The sequence below is a fragment of the Macrotis lagotis genome, chromosome 3, assembly GCF_037893015.1.
Source record: "Macrotis lagotis isolate mMagLag1 chromosome 3, bilby.v1.9.chrom.fasta, whole genome shotgun sequence".
Taxonomy (NCBI): Eukaryota; Metazoa; Chordata; class Mammalia; order Peramelemorphia; family Peramelidae; genus Macrotis; species Macrotis lagotis.
Window position 1 is genome coordinate 211,986,833 of NC_133660.1, and position 11,237 is coordinate 211,998,069.

The following is an 11,237-nucleotide window of genomic DNA, read 5'->3' on the forward strand; positions in this document are numbered from 1 at the left end:
AAAATGTAGCATGATTACAAAGTGAAAGGCAATCTGATATAGTGAAAGGGGCAGCAAAATTGAAGGCAAGATATCTAGGTGTGAGTTCCAACCATATCAATTACTAAACTTGTCTGAACATGGACAAATAATTTTTAATTCCTTAGTTTCCTTACCTTATGAAAAGAGGATAATAATGCCTACCCTAGCCACCCTCAAATGAAATAATGTAGTTGAAAATTCTTGCATGGTGTTATACAATTTTAAGCTAATATTAACATGTAGAAGCTACTGTGAGAAAGCATGAAGTGGTATTGTAGTCATCCAGGACCTACCTATGTAGTTCAATTGATCAGTCAATAAACATTTGGTACATACTATGTAGAGTGCAAATAAAAATGAAGATGATGCCTTCCCTAAGAAATTTGTAATCTAATGGAGAATGACAATACACAAGAGGAAGTTGGAGGAGGGGGAGAAATCTGAGAAATCCTAAAACAAGATAATCGGTGAGAAATGTAAATTGGAACCCTCTTTAAATGGAATCTGGAGTTCATGGACCCCAACCAGAAGAACAGAGTGGAGTACCTTGGATGATAAGATTATGACAGTAATGAATTTCTTAGGACCTAGTAAAGAAGTTGGTCAGAAATGAGGAGCATTTAGCTGACTTCATAAGATCGAGAACTAGAAGGGCCCTCTAGTCTGGTTTCATTATTTTATTGATGAGAAAAATTGACCCTCAGCAAAGTCAATTGATTATCCAAGATGACATCAATGAAAACATGGAAGAACCAATATTCAAAGTACTATTTCAGTCTCTGAGTTCAGAGGTCTTTCCACTGCCTTTCTAAAACAGATACACAAACAACAGCAATAACAATAACTGGTCATAATCATGGTATACAAAACCTTTCCTTTCTGACAAATAATAGTATTACAATGAGATGTGGGTTGTTTGGTTTAAGTCACGATGATCTAAAAGACAGGTACGCCATGAAAGCAGAAAACAATATAAAAGTACGAAAAGTTTAAAACAGTCCATGAATGCAATAAATGGTTAGCTTTTTGGTTCTGAAGACTTGTTATTTCATCAATCCAGGAGTTTACAACATGGAAACTGTTTGAGACAGATTAATCAGCATTTATTAAGTCAGATTGATTTGGCCTCATTTAAAATTACTTTCAATTCAAGACATCAGCCTTGTGATGTCATTGGTTCTCTTCCAGAATGAAGGACGAACAACCACCTTTTTAAAGCATTGACTTTATACCAAGCAGACCTAGGAAGAGCATCTGAGAGAAGATATTATAAATCTTAGGAAGTTTGGACAATAATAACTTTTGTGATTTTTATGAATATTTAAATTATTATGACTGGTTTTACTTACAAGAGTCCTTGTGAAATAGGTAGAGCAAGAATTAATTCTCTACAGATGAGGAAACTGAGGCCTCGGAGGTGAAAAAAAATCTATCCAAACTCCTAGAATCATAGGATTTAGGATTGAAAGGAGCTGAAGATTAAATCCAAAATTGCTTTTGCATAAACTTTTGTCATTTCAAATATAAACCCATTCCATTTCTTTGCCTATTTTTCCCACACTTTCTTCAGATAACTACCCATCACCCATTTGGTTTGGAGCTAGAAGGAACCCAGAGATCACGAAATTTGTACACACTACAAATTTGTTGACCGTGCAAGTCAAATCCCAGGTCTCTCTCTCCCTCAGTTCACTACCCATTCCCCGACTTCCCCGCTCCCTTCTCCACTCCCACCCGTCAGATCCTCTCTTTAGCCAAACTTGCCAGGAAACAAGCCTTCAGTGAACCTGCATCTCTTCCCCCAGAGTCCCAGGAAAAGTCTTCGGAAAGCTGCGGTCATTTCATTCTCCGCCTCTGGCGGAGCTTTTCAAAAGCGTCCCTTGTTAGCAAACCAAACATTTGTTTTTGTTTGGGTTGCCAGCGGGGATTGTTTTTATTTCTATCCCAATGACCTTTTTATGGTCCCCTGGCCTCCCGTAGATGGCGACTGCAGATTGCTTTTACTTACCCCAACCCAACTGATATGGGCGCTTCCTGGTTAGTGCCACCCCAAGCCAGAGCCTGGTTCTCTTAAGACCCCTGGATGGATGGATGGATGGATGGATGGATGGATGGATGGATGGATAGATGGATGGATGGATGTGGGGCCACTGGGACCACTTTATGGATGGATGTGAGGCTAGAACAGGCCAAGGAACCAGGAGAGGGTGGGCAAGGAGGGAGGGGAAAAAGCGGGAGCGGGGAGACCCATGGCAGCCTGACTCAGGCTTTGCCGGGGCTCTGACACCAACCTAAACTGATATGGGCGCTTCCTGGTTAGTGCCATCCCAGGCCAAAGCCTGGTGCCCCTAGGAACACTGTATGTATACAAGTATGTATGTATGTAAGTGAGGTTAGAACCGGCCACTGAACCAGGAGAGAGGGGGAAGGGAGGAGGGCAAAAAGCTGGGGGGCGGGGGGGGGGAACCATGGTAGCCTGGCTCTGGCTCCTCTCTGGATCTGACACCAACCCCACTGATATGGGCGCTTTCTGATAGTGCCATCCCAGGCCAGAGGTCTGGTGCCCCTGAGACCACTTTATGGATGGATGTGAGGCGAGAACGGGCCGAGGAACCAGGAGAGGGTGGGAAGGGGGGGAGGGGAAAAAGCTGGGGGGGGTGGGGGGAGACCCATGGCAGCCTGGCTCTGGCTCTGCCGGGTCTCTGACACCAACCCCACTGATATGGGCGCTTTCTAATAGTGCCATACCAGGGCAGAATCCTGGTGCCCCTGGGACCGCTTTATGGATGGATGTGAGGCGAGAACGGGCCGAGGAACCAGGAGAGAGTGGGAAGGGGGGAAGGGAAAAAGCTGGGGGGGTGGGGGGAGACCCATGGCAGCCTGGCTCTGGCTCTGCCGGGGCTCATTAAAGGCCAGCCGGGAGCCAGCGAGATGGATGGAGTGAGTCAGCGCGGCCCGGCAGGCTGCAGCATCCCGCTGCGCGTCAGTCTCGGCCATTGTCCGGGGCTCTGGGTACCAGACTCAGCGGGGTCCTCCCCGCCGTAAGAGGAAAGGCCGCTTTGTTTGCCTCTCAGCATCTGCGGACTGGGCTGACACTTGAGCTCTCCTCTCAGCAAGCCACTCATTAGGGTGATTTTCACTTCAAAGTTTGTATTCTCATCCATCTCTAAAGGCAATTAGGAATGGGCGGCTTTGAGCAGCAGACTCTGGGTGACACTAAGTGACTCATCTTTATTGATTCTTTTGTGAGGCGGGAGGGTGATTGAGATGATAGGATTGCGGCCTACCTGCCCCCTTTGACTGGTAAATACTGAAGAAAAACGGTGTGTAATTAACTGACAGTTAATATAGGTTCTGTTTAGTGTTTCCCGAGTACAATAGGGGAAGCTGCCCCCAAAGGAACAAAGGAATGGAACCCTTTTGACAATTTAAACTCCAAAGCCAACTGTGTAATTATCTGACAGTTTAAAAAACACACACAAAAAAACAGGCTCCCTTGGGTTTTTATGAGGCCAAAGGAATTCTTCACCAGAACAATGAGAATCGTTACAAACAGAAAGAATAATAATTACCTAAATATTTGTTTGTGTAAGGCTGATTTTCCAGTGAGGGGGTAAATGGGTTAATCATTTTTTATAGTTCAGTATATATAGCATTTATTGAAATTTCTGTAAAAACTCTGGCGTCATGGGATTTTAGAGCTCCAGTCTGTGATTTGGTTTTTCAGCATTTAATATTTTAGTATTTTAAAAAATCATTTTAATATAATTCCTTTGTTGCCTTCCTAATCCCATGGATTCTATTTTATGCATATAAAAATAGTATTCTGAGAAGGGGCTCATAGGCTTCACCAGACTGCCAAAAGGGTTCATGACACACAAAATAAGAACTGCTGATTTAGTGCAACTCATTAATTTTTCAAAGGAGGAAACTGAGGCACAGAAAGGGAAAGTGACCTCCCCATCTTTCATTAGAAACACTTCTATACTGTTCTTCATCAGAACTCATATTCATTTTGTTTGGTATCTCTGTGAAGCACTTATGTAATATTGTTTATAATAGTCATCTGGGTTGTATTCCTCCTTAAGACTTTCAAGTTCTCCGAGAGCAGGAATTGTGTCTTTTCTAAACTTTATATTATCCCCCAAACCTAGGGGACTAGGCTTGGCATAGGGTTTGCTTAATATGCTTGTTTAATTGATCTTTTACCTTTTAAAGAGAGCCTGCCAGCAATCAAATTATTTCTAGAGAATATATTTTAACTACTGAGCAAACAAATCATTTTTATAGTTATATCTCCAAAGAAAATCTCCCATAGTTTACTGACTCCCTAGTACACTTCCCAGACTTTCCTTTCTCCCAATGCTCCCCTTGAAACATGTTACTGTTACTCATTAGAGAGGTAATAGATTTAGAAGATAGATAGATGATAGACAGATAGATAGACAGACAGACAGACAGACAGACAGACAGACAGATAGATAGATAGATAGATGAACATATATCTATATATGTCAACACACATTTATAGGCAGTCATGAGAAAAATTGTTTTGTTCAACTCTGCATATTCGTCACAAGAAATTTGCAATTTGAGGCAATTAGATGATGCAGTAGATAGAGCACCAGCCCTGGAGTCAGGAGAACTTGAGGTCAAATGTGGCCTCAGACACTAATAATTACTTAGCTGTGTGACCTTGGGCAAGTCACTTAACCTCATTGCTTGCAAAAATCAAAAAAAGAAAAAGAAATTTGATATTTTTATTTTTATTTGTTTTAATGGGTTTGGGGTGGAAAGGACAGAAAATAGATTTCTGTTCAATTAAAAAATAGAGAGGTGGAGATATGATGCAGATGTAAAAATATTTCATGTATTTTCAGATGAGTTTGCTATATTATTATTACTCAGTTGCTTTACTTTATGACAAGAAACTATTCAATCTGTAAAAGTATCCTTAATGTAAAAATATAACACATCAATAAAAGTTAAAATGCATGAAAAAAGGTGAGGGGGAATGATGGGAGATAGTATCATGGACATGTCTAATGAGAAAATGAAAAAATAGGACCTTCATATCATGAGAGTTACAGATAACAGAGGAACAACCTGGATTTCTCAGGACACTGATAGCTTTGTTCTATTAAAAGAACCACAAGATGGCTTCTGATGCATTGAGCCAGTCATTTAAGGAGAATTTATAGCAAAATATGAACAAGAATCATAGAGATCAAGAAAGCAAGAATGGATTATGATTTGCATTAGAAATATTGAAGTAGTAAGTTAATAGGGAAGGAGTTTTTGACCCTTTCTGTATTATGGATCCCTTTGGTAGTTTGAGGAAACTATGAACCTCTTTCTAGAATAATGTGCTTTAGTAATCGAAAGAAATATAAATTTCAATCAGAGATTAATAAAAATAAACATTTTTTCCCCATTCAAATACACATATCCCTTGAATCTATGCATAGACTCCCATTCATGGACCAAGTTAAAGAGCCCCCATTCTAGAGTTTGGGAGATCCATGAATAGCAGCTGTTCATGACAATAAACAACAGAATTATGGGATGCTGATGCTGGAAAGTATCATTGAGATTGATCTTGTTCAGTTTTTCCTTAATAGAAATCTTGTTCTGTCCTTGACAGAAATTTTAGGGTTCTAAAAATTCTGTTGGTCTACTTTTCTCCCTCCCACAGCTGAAGATTTTGAGAGATTTTTGATTGTCACATCACACCGTTAACTTTTATTGTGTTTGCAGTCTACTAAACTCTCCTGATCTTTTCCAGATGAATTGCTATCTAACCAAGCCTCCCCCATTTTGTGCTTCTGAAGTTGATTTTTTTGAATACATGTAAGACATTTATCCCTATTGTTCCATCTTATTAGACTCAACTCAATGATTGCATTTAGTTTGTCAAGTTCTTTCTGGCTCCTGACTCCAACATGTTAGCTAGTTTAGTGTCATCAGTTATTATCATTATGTAAAAATAAATGATCTTATTATTGTTTTATCTTTTTATTATATTGCATTAACTTGTATAAACTTAATAAAATTTAAAAGAATTAAAAATAAAATATAAAAATTTTAAAACTAAAAAAGAGATAGCTATAAAATCTCTGTATCATACATATATTCAATTATTTACATATATTTAAGTGCATTTAATGTAATATTTTAAAATATATGTAATTTACATATACATGCATGTATAGTTTAAGCATCTATGTTGTGTTGAGATGATAAATACAGTATGCAATGCATATTAATTTTTTTGGAAATATTAGTCTTTGAAAATAGTTGTGTCCAAAATAGATTTCACTCTATGCTCAATTTGGTAATAATCCTCCACACTTCTCTTTTGTCCTGTAGACAATATTTCATTTAGCATATTCATTCATTCTATATACATTTATTTTGTGGCTATTATATACAAAATATTGTTGAGTTGTTTCAGTCATGTCTGACATTTTGGGGGGATTTTCTTGGCAAAGATACTGGAGTGGTTTGCCATTTTCTTCTCATTGATAGATAAGGAAACTGAGGCAAATCATACAACTAGTAAGTACTGTGGTCAGCCACATTTGAACTCAGATCCTCTTGACTCTAGGATTGGTTTGAGATACTTTGTACCCTCCCCAGTTACCCTAAAGTACAAGGTATAGCATAATTAACGGCAGAAAGGTAGAAATGAGAAAGATGTATTTGAAAGACAGGGAACAGACCATTTTAGTTGGAGTGAAGGGTTGGAATTGAGCAATTGCGGAAGATGGAGTTATAGAGTAGAATATTCGAAGTTAGAGAGAAAAAGTACACAATATTACAGAAAGGATTGTTTCTTGTGACATTTGATCCAGTTTGTTATAAAATAAGCAGAAATAAAATACAGGATGTGTCTTAACCAGTTCCTTTTTTAAATCATCCAATTAAATTTCTCTGGAATGCAACTTTCCTGAAATTTAAGAATATTTGCTGACATAATATAATAGAAGAGTTTTAGATTTAAGATTCTGATGACCTGTGTTTGAGTTCTGGGTCTGACACTTACTAGCTATGTAATTTGAGCTAGTCACTATATTGAAGAGAATTTGTTTCTTCCTTTATATAATGAGAATTATAATGATACTTGTATCATCTACCTCAAAGGTTGTTATAAGAAAAGAATTCTGGAAATTTCAAAATAATCTAGATAGAAATTGATCATTATTCTTTCATTATATTTCAATTTATCATAATATCAGAGTACAATATTTTATCTTATTTCTCAGATAACATTAGAGAGCAAAATCCATATGTAGACATAAATATATATATATATATATATTCATATCTCTTTTTATTATATGCCAAAAAAGATAGAGAACAGAGAGACATCCTTTGAAGAAGACTTGGATTCAAGTTGGCCTTTTTTCTCTCAGATTTATTAGCTATAGGACCTTAAATGATCCAGTTCCTCAATAATTCTCCAAGACTTTAATTTATGCAGCAATTGAGGATGTTTAATAGGGAATTTACCCACTGGAAATACTTGTTTTAAGGATATCATAGATCTGGGCCTACCAAAACCCCTAAACTTGATGCCAAAATATTAGTGCCTTCTCTTTGTAAATTTTGATGATTTATCCTTGAATCAACTTCATCGGGGGCTTATGACCCATTAATCCTCTTCCTCTGCAGTTCTATGTCTTTTGATAAATCTTCTATAAAGGAACATCCCACTATACTAGAGGCTTTTCATTCTTTTAATATTTTGATTGTACAGTGTAACACTGTGTTACAATGTGATGTCTCATACATATATTGTTAGTTCATGTTTCTCATTCACATGGGTCCTTTCTCCAGACTTCATATCCTTCTCAAAGTTTCACATCTTGAGCATAAAGGTAATGGTAGCTTGGTGGACAAAGCTCTGAGCCTGAAGTCAGAAAGGCCTAAGTTCAAATTTGACTTCAGATATTTACCAGCTATGTAATTTTAGGCAAGTCACTTAATTTCTGCCTGCCTTAGTTTTCTCAACTATAAAATAAGAATAATAACATTTACCCCTTAGGGTTGTGAGGATCAAATGAAATAGCATTTTAAAAAATAGCACAGTGACTGGCACATATTAGGTATCTACTAAATGTTCAGTTTTTTCTTTTCCCATAAATTATCCTGGTAACATTCTTTAATCTTTTCTCATCAACTCTTTTTATTGTCCTTTGGATTATTATTTTTTAGGCATTTTTTTGCAAGGCAATGGGGGTTAAGTGGCTTACCCAAGACCACACAGCTACGTAATTATTAAGTGTCTGAGGCTGGATTTGAACTCAGGTACTTCTGACTCCAGGGCCGGTGCTCCATTCACTGCACCACCTAGCTGCCCCCCTTTGGATTATTTTTAATGTTGATTGCCAGAGTATAGCCTCCTGCATTAGAAATGCATCTCCAGAGAGCTGCTGAAATTTAATTAGTAGGATGGTAACATGGTCAGGGCTCTATCTTTGGCCTAGTGGATAAAACACCAGCTTTGGAGTCAGGAGTACCTGGGTTCAAATCTGGTCTCAGATACTTAATAATTCCCTATCTGTGTGGCCTTGGGCAAGCCACTTAACCCCATTTGCCTTGCAAAAACCTAAAAAAAATGCATCTCCATCTCCAACTCAATTCTGGACCTAGTTTATTACAGTTTCTGCCCAATGTGTATATATATATATATATGTATATTATATTTACATATATGTATATATGGAGAGAGACACAGAGAGAATCTGTCTTGATAGTTTTTATGTTTTTAATTTTAAAAAATTTTCCAATTTATATAATAACAATATAATTTATACAACAACAATATTGAAAATATAATCAACTTTGAAAATCTTAGTATATCTGGTCAGCACAATGACCAACCACAATTCCAGGGCATTCATGAGCAAACAATCAATCCACCTCTAAACTGCAAAGTAATGAACTCATAATGCAGATTGAATTTCATTGAGCTCATGAGTTTGGGGTTTTCTAGAGGCATTCTCTCCCAAAAATATTGAGTGAAATGATGGGAGAATATAACTTATTTTTTATTATGATATAGCTATTATTCATGCATTTGCTTTAATGTATGAGTACCTATAATATTATTATTTTGTTTTATTGCTAAATAAAATGGTTATATTTAAGACCTTAAAGTGTCATCATTATGAGTGGTTGTTTTTTATAAGTGAAATCACATTAACAGTGACTCAAGAGTTAAAGTGGTGAGTATGGGAAGTATATTCTCCCACAACAAAGTTGCTCCTTTTCCCCCTAAAAGAGTTTCCATATAAATGTATCATGGCAGTCCTTCTCAGAGAAGCTAGACCCATCAATCTAGAGAAAGTTGGAGTGAACCAGACAATGAATTGTGTTGACACTTTCTCAGTGAGAGGTATGAGGTATTACAGTGTGAATGATCACCCCAAGTACTAATTATAATAAGATTGTAGGATCATAGAATCATGGAACCAGAAACTCAGAGGCCATCTAGTTCAAATTCCCCATTACCAATGAGAAAATTGAAGCCCATAGTGGTTGGTGAGCTACTCAAGATCACAGAAGTTGTCTTTAATTAACAAGTATTTATTAAAACATTACTAGGCATATTATTATGTACTAATAATTGTCATGAGCTCTAGGGATACAAAGATAAAAGAAAAATAGTCCCTGTCCTAGAGGAGTTTACTTTCTAATAGGTTACATAACATCTACATGTATGTGTAGATACAAATGAAGAAAGTAGACACAAGATAATCGTGGATGAGCAGGAAAAGTCTAATGCAGAAAGTTCCACACTTGAGCTTGAAGGAAACCAAAGATTTTTCAAAGTAAAGCTCAGGAAAGAAAACATTTCAGATGTGGGAGATGGCTACTAAAAAGGCAAGGGTAATGGAGCATTATGAAAGAGAAATATCAAATAGGCTGGTATGTGTGGACCTTAGAGTACATGGAAGAGAGTGACGTATAAGACTGGAGAGGTGGAAAGGTGTCAGATTGTGAAGTATTTAAAGTTCATTTAAAGATATTTTATTCTAGAAGAAATAGAGAGCTGCTGAAATTTAATGAGTAGGATGGTGACATGGTCAGGGCTCTATCTTAGGAAAATCACTTTGGTAACAGTGGGAGGATAAAATGTAGTGGAAAAAGATTTGAGGCAGTAAAACTAGGAGTTTATTCAATAGTCTAAATGAGAAATAATAAGGATTTGAATTAGAGTGATGGTTTTGTGAGTCCAGAGAAGGCAACAAATGAGAGATATTCTGGAGACAGATAAAAATCATAAATAGAATTTATATGAAACTTTAAGGTTTGCAAAGAGTTTTGCAAATATTTTATCATTTATTCTCATAACAGTAGTGGAAAGCAGGTGTTATTATCTCCAGTTTTACAGAAGAAGAAACAGAGGCAGAGAAAAATTGACAGTTAGTAAATGTCTGAGGCTGGATTTGAACTCATCTTCCTAACTCCAGATACCCATCTATCTATTGTTAGCCAGTCAGTCAAACCACCTACTATATGTGTCAGATTCTGAGCAAAGCAGTGGAACCACTCTACCACTTAGCAGCTTGGGTGCTTTAAGTAGTGCAAGATGAATGAATATATGGAATGAATTTGAGTGAATGGTTGAATATGAAACACCAGGAGTGCAACTGGAGGGTAACAGGAAGGGCTGGTTGATGTGGGATTGAAAGTTTAAAGAGAAATTGGGGCTGGATATACAGATCTTGGAGTCAAGTCCATGGAGATGATAATTGACACCATGAGAGATGATGAGGTCACCAAAGGAGAAAGCACAGAGGGAAAGGGGAAAAGGACCCAGAACAAAGCCTCAAGGGATACACAGTTAATGGATATAAAAGTAGAATTTGAACCCAAATTCAAAAACTAATGCAAAGTTAGTGTTCTTTCCCCTATGGTTCGTGAATCCTTGCACCCTTACAAACTGACATTTTCTTTTTGTTTTCTTTCTGCCCCCTCTTTCAAGAATGTTAAATTTTCCTCCTTTCTTTCCTTTGCAAGTCTTAGAATAGAATAGTTCATCTAGATATTTGTGTATGTGTGGAAAATATATTAAAAATGTATGAGAGAGCCACTTTTTTCCACACAAAAGTGAGTTTTTTGCCTGGAGTGAATTTTTGTGGCTTAGTTATAAAACTCTGAAAATAAAGATTTCTAATGAAACAGTGCTACTTCCTAATTAATGGTAT

General features: G+C 37.2%; 1 long non-coding RNA gene across 1 annotated transcript in view; it reads right to left on the reverse strand.

Moving 5' to 3' along the window:
* LOC141516407 (uncharacterized) overlaps window positions 1-2,394 on the reverse strand; it is a 32,396-nt gene extending 30,002 nt beyond the window's left edge. The window contains exon 1 of the long non-coding RNA XR_012476693.1: window positions 2,030-2,394. This is a non-coding gene — a long non-coding RNA (uncharacterized LOC141516407). The remainder of the gene's footprint in view (window positions 1-2,029) is intronic.
* Between the last annotated feature and the right edge of the window lie 8,843 nt (window positions 2,395-11,237).